Genomic DNA, 13,542 nt, shown 5'->3' on the forward strand with positions numbered 1-13,542 from the left:
TCTACCTTAACAGTTGTGATAACAATAGTTCATTAGTGTTCTTGCTAATTTCACTTTTTTGCCAGTTTATTAAGATATAAAGTTCTTTGGTACAGATATAAACATACCTATAGATACAGGTATGTATATGATATTAATATATTTACAATATTAAATTTTGTGAATAAAGTATATGTAACTGTTTTTGCTGTTTGTACATGAAACTGCCAATTAGGAAATCCTCTATTCTTTTGCCAGAAACTCTTTAAACATCCTATATCTCAATTTTACTCAACTTTTTTTAACCCCTGCTGTTTCTATGTCCATGACCTTCCTGTTGCGTGTCTCTATTATCTTCAGATCCCAACCCTCCTGAACTTCCCAGGGCCTTTGCTTCATCAGTTTTCCTCATCCTTCCCTGCATCTTCAGCTCTTCCCACTCTGTAGGATCCTTATCCCTTCGATATTTAGACATGCTCATCTTAAGAAGAAAACTGCTCTCCACTGACATCATTTCCACTCAACTTTTCCCCTATTTCTTATGTACAGTCAAGCTTCTTAGCTGTTTTAAATTTGTGTTCTGTCTCCTATGTACTACTCAACCCACCGCAGCTTATTTTCTGTCCCCATCTCTCTATGAAGCTTCTTACCAAGGTCACTAATGGTCTCTACATTGCCATATCAGAAGATTTTTCATGATGCATTTACTTGATATTTGGGCACTATTATAACTTCTTATTGCTCTCCTCTTGAACAATTTTCTTGCGGTTTCTGAGAGACAATCTGCTTGTGATTTTCTTTCTTACTTCCCGGGTTTTCTTTCTCAGCATCACTTATAGGGTCAACTCTTCTTCCTCTAAATATGGGGGTATTCTTAGTTGGGGTTCTCTGAGAAATGGACTAAGACAAGTTTTCATGCAGGAGTTTTGCTAGGGGGTAGGTCATGTATGGATGTGAGAGTTGGACTCTTGAAGAAACCCGAGCACCGAAGAATCGATGCTTTTGAACTGTGGTGTTGGAGAAGACTCTTGAGAGTCCCTTGGACTGCAAGGAAATCCAACCAGTCCATTCTAAAGGAGATCAGTCCTGGGTGTTCTTTGGAAGGAATGATGCTAAAGCTGAAACTCCAGTACTTTGGCCACCTCATGTGAAGAGTTAACTCATTGGAAAAGACTCTGTGCTGGGAGGGATTGGGGGCAGGAGGAGAAGGGGATGACAGAGGATGAGATGGCTGGATGGCATCACCGACTCGATGGATGTGAGTTCGAGTGAACTCCGACAGGGAGGCTCGGTGTGCTGCAATTCATGGGGTCGCAAAAACTCAGACATGACTGAACGACTGAACTGAACTGAACTGAACTGAACTTATAGGATTACCACCTCTAAGAGAGAAATGGAAGGAGGATGTGGAAATAAGAGAAAATGTAATATAACAGAGTCCTCAGCCAACCCTACAGAGAGCTCTGCAACTAAGATGAATATCTATTATCTCCTATCTATCTATTATCTCCTATCTATCTATTTGTTTATTTTACGGGATTGTCTTATACAGCAATGCAAGACTGATAAAATAAATCTGAAATCCTTATGGCAAGCAGTGAGAAAGAGAAGATAAGCAAACTGGAACTCCAAGAGCATGAGGTGAAACTTGTTCACAAGGGAGAGTCTCTTAGTCAGCCAAGTCCAAAACCCTATAGAAAAAGGCTTACAACTGATTGTCGGAATAATCTCCTTCTTGATTAACACACAATCAACTGATTAAAAAGTTTAATCATGTCTGCAAAATCCCTTCACAGTGGTACTCATATTAACATTTGACTGGCTAACTGGAGAGAATGTATGAATGCTACAAAGTACTTCCTCCAACTCTCTGAGAGAATATTCCTTTTGTTCCCTCTCCTAGACAGTGGTTTCAGGGAACTGTGGCTCATCATAGCCAAGTTGACAGAGCAAACGCCATCACACATGGTAGGACTAAGTCTTTCATGCTCAGAACCATTCTCAGGCCACGGCTAATGGACTTGCTCATTCATCATCAACTTGTCAAGCCAGCGGCTTTTTGGTGGTAGACCACTGGATCCCATGGTCATATGCCCCCGTTCCATCCTTTTTTGAATACTGTGTTAGTATCCTATGATTCCCCTCTGGATTCATTGATACTGTTCTAAAGCTATATCTCCTACAATTAGCCTTAACTTCCAGAGCACAGACACCACTGAGCATCTCAAAAATATGAGTATCCTTCTCATCAGCAATTCTTTATCATCTTGGCAAACAGAGATTTCTGGAAGCCTTACCATGCAATGTAATCAGAGGCGGTTTTCCTAGTCTCATCTGGGACGTCCATTCTGAACTGCTCTGTGATCTTCCCTTCACCAACAGCCATGGAAGTTCTGACATTGCTCTTTCATCTAGCGTGGGCCATAAATCTCTACTTTAGTTCTGGTCTAAGCCATCATCATCTGTTGCTGAAAGTACTACAATAACCTCTTGACTGGATTCTACCTTCTTCATCTACCTTTTTCTAATACACATAGCGACTGAAGTGACTGTTTTCAAGCACGCTTATAACCCTTTAGAAGGTTAACATTTTCCTCCAGTTAAATCCCAAATACTGAACAAAGAGCTCCCTGATGTGGCCTCTGCCAGTCTTTCCAGTTTATCTCATGCAACTCTGCACATTAACCGCAGTGCTCTAGCCACATACTATGTTTTAGCTAATGAAACATGTGGTTTGTTCTGCCTCTTTAGGACCACCCTCTCACTTCACCCACACTTTTCTCAAATTTCTACTCATATTTTTAGATCTCTTCTTAAACGCCACTTTCGCCAAATTGCCTTCCCAATCTAATTCCAATCTTTCTGTCTTAACCTCTTATCACATATTTTACTTTCCTTTCATAGAACTTACCTTACTTTTCATTATATATCTGTGTGCATTAAGTTTAATGTATTTTCTTCCACCAAACTATAAACTCCATGAAGACAAGGCCTGCAGTGATTTTCAGACATGATATTTCTAGTGCCCGACCCCTAGTAAGCATGTGATGGAGGGTAAGTGGAAGAATGAGAGTGCAGCTCACAAAAGGTTGGACTTCAGCAAGTAGAGAAAAATAAGAATAGAAGAAACGGTTTATACTTAGAAGGTAAGATCAGCTCCACTTCAGCACATTGAGAACTTCCATAAAGTAAGGGCGGCTGATAGCACTAGAAAAAGTCACGCTTGACTAAAGTGAAGAAATACTCCTAATAAAAGAAGACAGAGAACTAAACTTGGTGAAAAGAGTGACCCTGAGAAGACAGAAATGCTCACAGAGAAGATTCTCAGCAGGAACTGAAAGCATAACGACGTGATAAATCTGCTAGTGGTTCCAGAAGACCATGTTCTAAGATACAGATGGTGAACATTCCTATTAGAGATTCTATTGCATGATAAGTCATGATGAAAAGGCCATTAATGACAGACAATAGTGGAATCATGTGTTAAAAAAAACTTTAATTCAGAACAATTTTTGGTAGAAGCAAATAGATGAAAGCTTGAGCTGAAATTAGGCATCCCCAAGCTTGGGTTCCCTGGTGGCTCAGACAGTAAAGTGTCTTCCCACAATGCAGGAGACCCGGGTTCAATCCCTGGGTTGGGAAGATCCCCTGGAGAAGGAAATGGCAACCCACTCCAGTACTCGTGCCTAGAACATTCCATGGATGGAGGAGCCTGGTGGGCTACAGTCCATAGGGTCGCAAAGAGTCAGACACGACTGAGCGACTTCACTAAGCTTGGATTTGTGCAGATACAGAAATGAAGAGACAGAAATTCTGCCCTGCAGATGCTTAGAGTCCATGAAGAAATGTGAGAAATATGCACACAAGGTATAAACATATAGCAGATTTGGCTTATGGTCAATGGAGAAGAATTTCAGAAGTTGAAAGATTTTATGGACTTAATATTTAGATAGAGTTTTGTCATATGATATGTCAGCATCTGGTGTTTAATGCATTTGATCTCATTCCACTGTCACTAAAATTCTGAGTTTAGTATTATCTTTACTTTCCTTGAAAAATAAGGAAACTAGAATGCCAAGAGCCTATGCCCAAGGTTATACTGCTACTATGAAGTTGTGATCCAAACCCACATCTGACTCCAAAGTTCATGTATTCTAATATTCCAAGTTGGTATAGCTTATTGCCGTATGTGTGTTACTGTGTGTTGTGTGTGTGTGTGTGTGTGCATCTGGTGGTAGCATCAAGAAAAGTTCAAGGGAGAAAATGTATTTAACTAACCTTTCTGGTTATTTAATGCCTAGTGTGTCTTGAATCAAGGTTTGAAAATAAAACTGCTGCTGCTGCTGCTGCTAAGTCGCTTCAGTCATGTCTGACTCTGTGTGACCCCCTAGACAGCAGCCCGCCAGGCTCCACCGTCCCTGGGATTCTCCAGGCAAGAATACTGGAGTGGGTTGCCATTTCCTTCTCCAGAAAATAAAACTGAAAGGAGTGTATTTGAGAATGGTGAATTTGTTTCCTTTGATAATGAGATATTTCTAGAAAAGCAAAAGTAAACAGTGCTCTCCTGATCCTCAGTTAGCTATAGATCACTGGGATGAGTGGGATCATGGGATGAAAATTTTCATCCTGGAAAATTTCCATTAAGATACACCTCGTGTGTGCTCAGTTGTGTTCGACTCTTTGTGACCATATGGACTGTAGCTCTCCAGGCCTCTCTGTCCATGGTATTTTTCAGGCAAGAATACTGAAGTGGGATACCATTTACTCCTCCAAGGGATCTTCCTGACCCTGTGATCAAATCCATGTCTCCTGAGTCTCCTATATTGGCAGGTGGATTCTTTACCACTGAGGCACCTGGGAAGCCCAAGATATGTCTCAGTTGCTGCCTAAAAGGATTTTGAGTGTAGTTGTTGGCATTAAGTAAAAAAGAAGGCAGAGAGACAGTGATATTAATCTTTTAATAAAATGCTTTCAAATACACATGGAAAAATCATTTCTATTATGTTATGTGAGCTGTCTCAAATTTAATGCTGTTCTATATTTTGGCCACTGAGCCAGTGAACTGATGTTGAGGTTGTATCTACAACTAAGATGGTGGATATGGAACAAGAAAAGGACAGAGGCAAGAAATTCCAAAAAGGAAAATAACTAAGAGTTTTTTTGGTGCCATAAGGAAGAGAGAAAACTAATCAAAATTAATATTCAAGTTTTTAAGTCTGATATTATCTTTTTCTTAATGACTCAAATAATGTGTAAGTGCTAAAACATAATCTTTTGATCATATAAATTTTTAACTGATTCTTTCTAGCTTTTCTTTATAATAGCTTTCTTTCTTGAGGACAGCCAGTTTAGAATTCTTCCTGTGCTTATAAATATGTCCTAACAGTACCCAATATTTCCTATTAGTTATGCTCCTTAGTTGTAATAGCACAATGAGAATTAGATTTAATTTAGCAAACAGTTACTGAGAACCTATCGAGGATCAGATATTTTGCTAAGACCTAGAATACAAAGATGATTAAGACCCTAAGAGTGTGCACTTCATTGAAGAAATGAACAATTAGTGGAGCTGACAGGGAAGCAGACAAATAACTACGAAATTGTAATGGAAATGTAATCACCTCAAAGCAATATTTTTAAGCACATTTTCATAAATAAGATAATACAGAAAAGGCATGAATTATCAATGGTCTACTACCTGATTTCTTCAGATTATTTATTTTCTCCTATAATAATTATAATAGTCACCTCTTTGTCTATTTTATGCTACACATAATTCTAAACAATATTATTTTATAATTTCTGGTTCTCACATACCCTTAATTTTAATAAGAAAAACGCGAACAAAAAAATACCTGCCCAAAAGGCACAAATCTAGTAAGTGTGTGGAGCCAAGAATTTTAATTCATACCTTCCTGCTTCCAGACTTTCATACTTATCTTTCTGTATTTATTAAAATTATTGCTATTATTAATAGCATTGAGTACTTACTTAGTGTCCCTAAATACTTCATATCTATTAACTTACGTAACCCTCATTCTACAAATAGGAAAACTAAAGCTGATAAAAGGTTTCTTAAAAAATGGCCCACATAACAGAGCTCACATTAGTGGAGGTAAGATTTTAACGTAAGCAGTAAGAATCTAAAATTCAGGGGGTTTGTCTCAAAAGGAATTCTAACTTCATAGTGCATTATATGGCCAATGCTGGGATTCTGTAGGTCCAGAAAGACATCTATCTATGAAGTCAGCTGAAACAAATCATCAGCCTTCCTCTTGACAAGAACCTAAAGGCTCCTTGGTAAGGTATAATACCAAAAATACAACATCTGATAAGCAAGTAAAACAGAATCACCGTGTTGTGTAATGACTAAAACTACTGTCTCAGGTATAGTGAATCTTCTGTGTTGAAATAAATCAAATATTGGTGGGAAAACTGGTAAGTAGTGGTTTTCAGAAGTGCAATAAAGAGTGGCTAATGGGGTAGAGCTTGTTTTTCTTGGGAATGTAACCTCTTCTGTAGGTCACAGTTGGAATTAAGAGATCTGACTTAATCTTAAATCAAAGAGATTTGACTTAATCACTTAAAGTGATGGGCTGGAGAATATAGGGAAGATAACAAAGAGAAAAAGGACTATCTTAGAGAACAGCTAATTCTATCAACACAGATTACATTCACCACAATCCACTCAAAGGAAACATGGAAATAAATAGGTTGAAGAAGAGAATGAAAAGAAAAAGGAGGGAAACAGAAAAGGGGTATTAGTGCTTTGGTGAGTATTTTAATAATTTTCAAAGGAGATCAAAAAATGGTTGGAATCCCGCATTGCCTCTGCTTTGCATCCCTTATTTTTGCATGTCAGTTTTTGTTCAGTTCAGTTCAGTTCAATTGCTCAGTCGTGTCCGACTCTTTGCGACCCCATGGACTGCAGCATGCTAGGCCTCCCTGTCCATCACCAACTCCCAGAGTTTACTCAAACTCATGTCCATTCAGTTGGTGATGCCATCCAACATCTCATCCTCTGTTGTCCCCTTCTCCTCCCACCTTCAATCTTTCCCAGCATCAGGGTCTTTTCCAATGAGTCAGCTCTTTGCATAAGGTGGCCAAAGTATTGGAGTTTCAGCTTCAACATCAGTCCTTTAGGATTGAACTGGTTGGATCTCCTTGCAGTCCAAGGGACTCTCAAGAGTCTTCTCCAACACCACAGTTCAAAAGCATCAGTTCTTCGGTGCTCAGCTTTCTTTATAGTCCAACTCTCACATCCATACATGACTACTGGAAAAAACATAGCTTTGACTAGACGGACCTTTGTTGGCAAAGTAATGTCTCCGCTTTTTAATATGTGAGGTTGGTCATAGCTTTCCTTCCAAGGTATAAGAGGTCTATACACAACATTAGAAGAGGAGAGAAAGTGACATTAGTAACTGGGCCAGTGTCTAATTCCAACTGGAGTTTACTGGTAAATCTCAGTTGGTGCATGAGGCTTAAGGAAGTCCCAAATGGAGCCTTCAACTGTTAGTAAAGGATGCGTCCAAATCTGGGCACTTACTGCTCTTAATCTGTCAATGGAAAAAAAGAAAGTAAACAGAGAAAAGAGATTCAACAAAGAAGACAGCAAGGGGGTCGCTCTATGAATGGAAGGGAGACCCGAGGGTAGGGGAAAGGTCCTAATCCACTTCCTTCTCAGGCACAAGAACAGAGAGAATACAAGGCATAGTGGTCTCAGTGTGCATGGGAGATTGATTCCAAGAGTCCCCATGGGCACCAAAACCTGCAGATGCTCGAGCTCCTTGTGTACAATGTGGCACAGCAACACAGTCGGCCCTCCAAATCCATGGGATTCACACCCACAATTTCAGCCTAACTTGTGTCAAAATAATCTGGTTAGTTAACTCCTCGGGTACAAAACCAGTGGACACCCCCTGTACTAAGAGTCATGCAGGTTGTGGCCGAGGAGCCCAGTGAGACTTAGGTTTCATGATTCTTATTTAAAACTCACAAGCCTCGGCATGTAATTGCACTCACAGCTAAAAATCATTACAGCAAAAGGAGGCAGAGCAAAATCAGCCAAGGGAAAAGGTGTGTAAGGTGAAGCCCAGAGGAAACCAGGCAATTGCTACCAAGAGTCGTCTCCCAGCAAGATCATATAAGACACACAGAAGTTGTCCAGCAATAAGTTGTGACAAACTTTGTGAAATGTTATGAGCCAGTGAAGGTCATTAGAGAGTGTCCAAGGTGTTATGGGGGGTTGATCACATAAGACCTCTGCTCAGCACTTGCCAAAATTCCAGGCCCTCAGAAGGAAAGCAGATGTTCAGTACAAACCTCATAGTTGGCACAAAAGTTTAGTTACACTGAGTCCCTCTTAGCAGTTAGGGTGGTGGGAATGCTCCTGAAATTTAGGTTTCCAGATGGCCAATCCTGCCAGAAGGACTTCATAAGAAAAACAGCAGCCTCAGGCCTGCCATGTCAACCTTTGCTGAACACAAGTGTTTGCACACTTTTTACACATATTAACATATCTATTGGGGTCACGAAGAGTTGGACATGACTGAGCAACTGCACTGAACTAATAATAAATGAGGCCTAATAAAACCTTCATAATCTATCCATGATGTGCCTTCTGAAGAACATACATGTGTTAGACAACCTTCATTCAGGCATGAGTTATAGTGCTGCTGGCTGTGAATTCAACACTAATGAACTGACGATATATATTAAATAAACTGTCTTTAACCAGAAACACACAAACATACAGGTCATGTATTGATTGGTTGATAAAAATATTGGGATCAGATGCTCACAAGAACTAAATTGGGAGCAAAGGTTCAGTATTCATGAATTCAGCATGTGTGCTTGTGTGATCTTTATAGAACAGAACTACCAGGAAAAAAAGACTCGACTGTACTTGCAGCATCACTTCCTATGTAAATAAGCTACTGAACAGCCTGCCATAGAGACATCTGATTCTGTAGCACACTGGTATGTGATGGGCACTTACTGCAACCAGGGGCTCAGGGGGGCTGTTGCTGAGCAGAGCCAGTGCACGGATGATTTTCCCAAGCCCGGAGGGAAAGGAAAACTTGGAACCAAGGAAAATAGGCTAACTCAGAAGATGACTGGAGAACATACAGAAGCAGAGCCTGGACCCAGGTGGTGCAGTGGTAAAGAATCTGCCAGCAGTGCAGGAGATGTAAGAGATGTGGGTTCAATCCCTGGGTCGGGAAGATCCCCTGGAGTAGGAAATGACAATCCTTTGCAGGAGACGTAAGAGACGTGGGTTCAATCCCTGGGTCAGGAAGATCCCCTGGAGTAGGAAATGACAGTCCTGTCCAGTATCCTTGCCTGGAGAATCCCATGGAGAGAGGAGCCTGGCGGGCTACAGTCCAAGTGGCCACAAAGAGTCAGACACGACTGGGTAACTGAGAATACACAGCATGTACTGAGTATAGCATAGAATATCAAGGTTCTAAAGTCCATAGCTGAGCTGAGGAACCAACAAGAAAAAATAAATGAAGCATTCTCTTTTTAACTTTTTATAAATTTATGTATTAACTGAAGGATAACTGCTTCACAGAATTTTGTTGTTTTCTGTGAAGACCTCAACATCAATCAGCCATACGTATGCATACACCCCCTCCCTTTTGAACCCCCCTCCCATCTCCCTCCCCACCCCACCCCTCCAGGTTGATACAAAGCCCCTGTTCGAGTTCCCTGAGACATACAGCAAATTCCCATAGGCTATCTATTTTACATATGGTAATATAAGTTTCCATGTTACTCTCTCCATACATCTCACCCTCTCCTCCTCTCTCCCTGTGTCCGTAAGTCTGTTCTTTATATCTTTTTCTCCGCTGCTGACTTGCAAAAAAATTCATCAGTACCATCTTTCTAGATTGCAAATATATGCATTATATACAATATTTATTTTTCTCTTTCCGACTTGTGGCTCAGCTGGTAAAGAATCAGCCTGCAATATGGGAGACCTAGGTTCGATCCCTGGGTCGGGAGGATCCTCTAGAAAAGGAAATGTCAACTCTCTCCAGTTTTGTGGCCTGGAGAACTCCATGGACTGTATATTCCATGGGGTCACAGAGTTGGACACAACTGAGTGACTTTCACTTTCACTTTTTGACTCTATTTTCATCCACCTCATTAGAACTGACTCAAATGCATTCCTTTTATGGCTGAGTAATATTCCGTTGTGTATAGGTACCACAACTTCTTTATCCATTCAGTTGTTGATGGACAACTTCCATGGATTAATGGAATTTGTTGATGGATTCCTTCCAATAGGTTGCTTCCATGTTCTAGCTATTGTAAATAGTGCTGCAATGAACATTGGGATACATGTGTCTTTTTCAATTTTGGTTTCCTCAGGGTATATGCCTAGGAGTGGGATTGCTGGGTCATATGGTGGTTTTATTCCTAGTTTTTTTAAGGAATCTCCATACCGTCTTCCATAGTGGCTGTATCAATTTACATTCCCACCAACAGTGCAAGAGGGTTCCCTTTCTCCACACCTTCTCCAGCATTTATTTTTTGTAGACTTTTTGATGATGGTCATTCTGATCAGTGTGAGGTGATATCTTTGTAGTTCTGATTTGCATTTCTTTAATAATGAGCGATGCTGAGCATCCTTTCATATGTTTGTTAGCCATCTATATGTCTTCTTTGGAGAAATGTCTGTTTAGATCTTTTTCCCATTTTTTGATTGGATTGTTTGTTTTTCTGATATTGAGTTGTATGAGCTGCTTGTATATTTTGGAAATTAATCCTTTGTCAGTTGTTTTATTTGCTATTATTTTCTCCCATTCTGAGGGTTGTCTTTCACCTTGTTTACAGTTTCCTTTGCTGTGCAAAAGCTTTTAAGTTTAATGTTTCAGGCTAAAGCTGGATTCAATGAAATAGGTGAGGAATGGACTTTATATTAGACAAATGAGAAGAGAAACTGTAGTCACAGTTCAACATCAGAGTGTGGTCATGGCTCCCAGGGCTTGTCTGCAAGCCTATCTAATTTGGGATACACTTCCTGTTACTAGCAGATAAGGGTTAAAGGTACAACAACTACTCCAAAGGCAAAGCTTAACAGAAGCAACACAGTTGTAGAACATTGCTAGAAATGTTATTTCCATCTGCTTTGGAAGATGAAAATGTATTTTCCCCCAAGTATCCTATTACAGATGTAAATAAATAACTCACCACCACCATAAAAGAAACCCAGAAGTGAAAGTGTTAGTCGTTCATTGGTGTCTGACTCTTGGGGACCCCATGGATTATAGCCTGCCAGGCTCCTCTGTCCATAAATTCTCCAAGCAAGAATGCTGGAATGGATTGCCATGCCTTTCTCCAGGGGATTTCCCTGACTCAGAGATTGACTCCACCTGCACTGCAGGCAGATTCTTTACCATCTGAGCCACCAGGGAATCAAAAGAAACCCAAGGCAGCGAACTATTCTAAAAACTTGAAGTCCAAATTTGCCTACTAATCAATACCTCCTACAGAAGTCTTCTGTCAGCACAAACCTGGAATTAAATTTCAAAATCATCTTGTCAAAATGTATATCAGGTGACTTGGGAATCTGTCACAATTAACAGTCATTGTAAGTAAAATAATATTATTTATACAATACCATGGGGTCTATATCTGAGATGCAAAAACAGGTTTGGATATTGGCTTATATCTCCCAGGAGATGACATATTTACCACCAAGCTGCAAACAGGGTCTCTGCAACACAAGCCACTTCAAAAGATTTGTACATTTCATTGCCTAATAAAAAGCCTGATGAGAAACTTTTATTGTCATACATTTTCATATTTTTGAGCCCTGGCAAACACATTCCTGACAGCAAGGTAATCAATATGAATAAGGAAAGCCATTTTAAAGGAACTTTTAATCTTCAGAATTGAGGTTTGCATCAAAGTCTCCTTGATTTGCACACCCTCCCAAAGCATTTTTTCCCAATTATCTTTTGTGTTCTTTCTGGCCACTGCTGATGAGTAATTTTACAACACGAATGCTATTAAAATATGCACTCATGACCCCATTGTGATACAAAGCAAATAATGCACATGGGGAATGCAAGCACATAACTGCTAATCTTGCTTTTTAAATACGTCTAAACTTGACCTATTGGAATGCTCATTATAGAATGCTTGACCGCTTAGCAAAACACAGGATGCAAGACACCATCTCAGGAAGGCAGCTACCCTGAAAATAAAGCCCTTGAAGGATTGTAACGTGGTAGGAATTGATTGAGAAAAATACAGTTACATGTAGTGAAGAGTAATCTGCTTAAACCCTACAAACAAGTCACTACTCCTTTTTTTTTTTTAAGTCACTACTCCTAAAAGCTCTATAAATGAGGGCACTGTGGCAGCTGATTTGATCGATGAATGACTTTTAGATGAAAGAAAACAATGAATAACAATGGAACATCAAGAGCGTACATTTAGAGATGCAGACAGCATAATGTCTTTTGTTGTTGTCATTGTTGTTTAGTTGTTAAGTCATGTCCCACTCTTTGTGACCCCATGGACTGTAGCCCACCAGGCTCCTCTGTCCATTGGATTTTCCAGGCAAGAATACTGGAGTGGGTGGCCATTTCCTTCTCCAGGACATCTTCCTGACCCAGGGATTGAACTCTTGTCTCCTGCAAGGACAAGCAGATTCTTTACCACTGAGCCACCAAAAAGTCCTTTACTCTGAAGCAAATATTTTTTATCCTGATGCAAGAAGGTTTTCCAATTTTGCATGCTTTAGAACCTAAACGTGACCGTAATCATGTATACTGAAGCATTTTTAATCATTCTGTCCACTCTAAAATGACAGGTTCACAGCCAGCCCAGAAACACAAGATGGAATAAATCTTAGAGAAAATTCTGGTCTGCATTTTTCTGATGGGGAAATCACACAGCTAGTTTTCAAATGATACTGGAACACAGGTGTCTGCAACAAAGCAGACCGCTCATATTCCACCTATTTAAATGTCAGACATACCTGTGAGCCATTATCCTATTATTCTTTATTTCGTGTAATGCATAAATTTCAAAAAACGGAGATGATGACATATTGGGGAAAATAAACCAAATTCTTCAAGCAGGACTTTCTGTACGGGTGTAAATATTTACAGTATAGTCAATGTTTGAGTGAGTGAGTGAAGTCGCTCAGTCATGTCCAACTCTTTGTGACCCCATAGACTGTAGCCTACCAGGCTCCTCTGTCCATGGGATTTTCCAGGCAAGAGTACTGGAGTGGGTTGCCATTTCCTTCACCAGAGGATCTTCCCGACCCAGGGATCGAACCCGGGTCTCCTGCACTGTAGGCAGACGCTTTACTGTCTGAGCCGCCAGGGAAGCCCTACAGAAACTAAAGGTAACAGAAATTCTCAATAAAGCTGAGGTGAGTGGAGGAGGAACAGAACATCTTACAATAAGACTTATCCAGTCAGGCTTCTTTACTAAAAGTGGTTCCTGTGCTTTAGAAAATACGATTTGCCCTGCAGTATGTTTAAATCTTGTTATAACAACCAAACATTTTGTATTACATGCAGACAGGGATAT

The sequence above is a fragment of the Bison bison genome, unplaced genomic scaffold (assembly GCF_000754665.1).
Source record: "Bison bison bison isolate TAMUID 2011002044 unplaced genomic scaffold, Bison_UMD1.0 scf7180017864245, whole genome shotgun sequence".
In the NCBI taxonomy this organism is placed as follows: domain Eukaryota; kingdom Metazoa; phylum Chordata; class Mammalia; order Artiodactyla; family Bovidae; genus Bison; species Bison bison.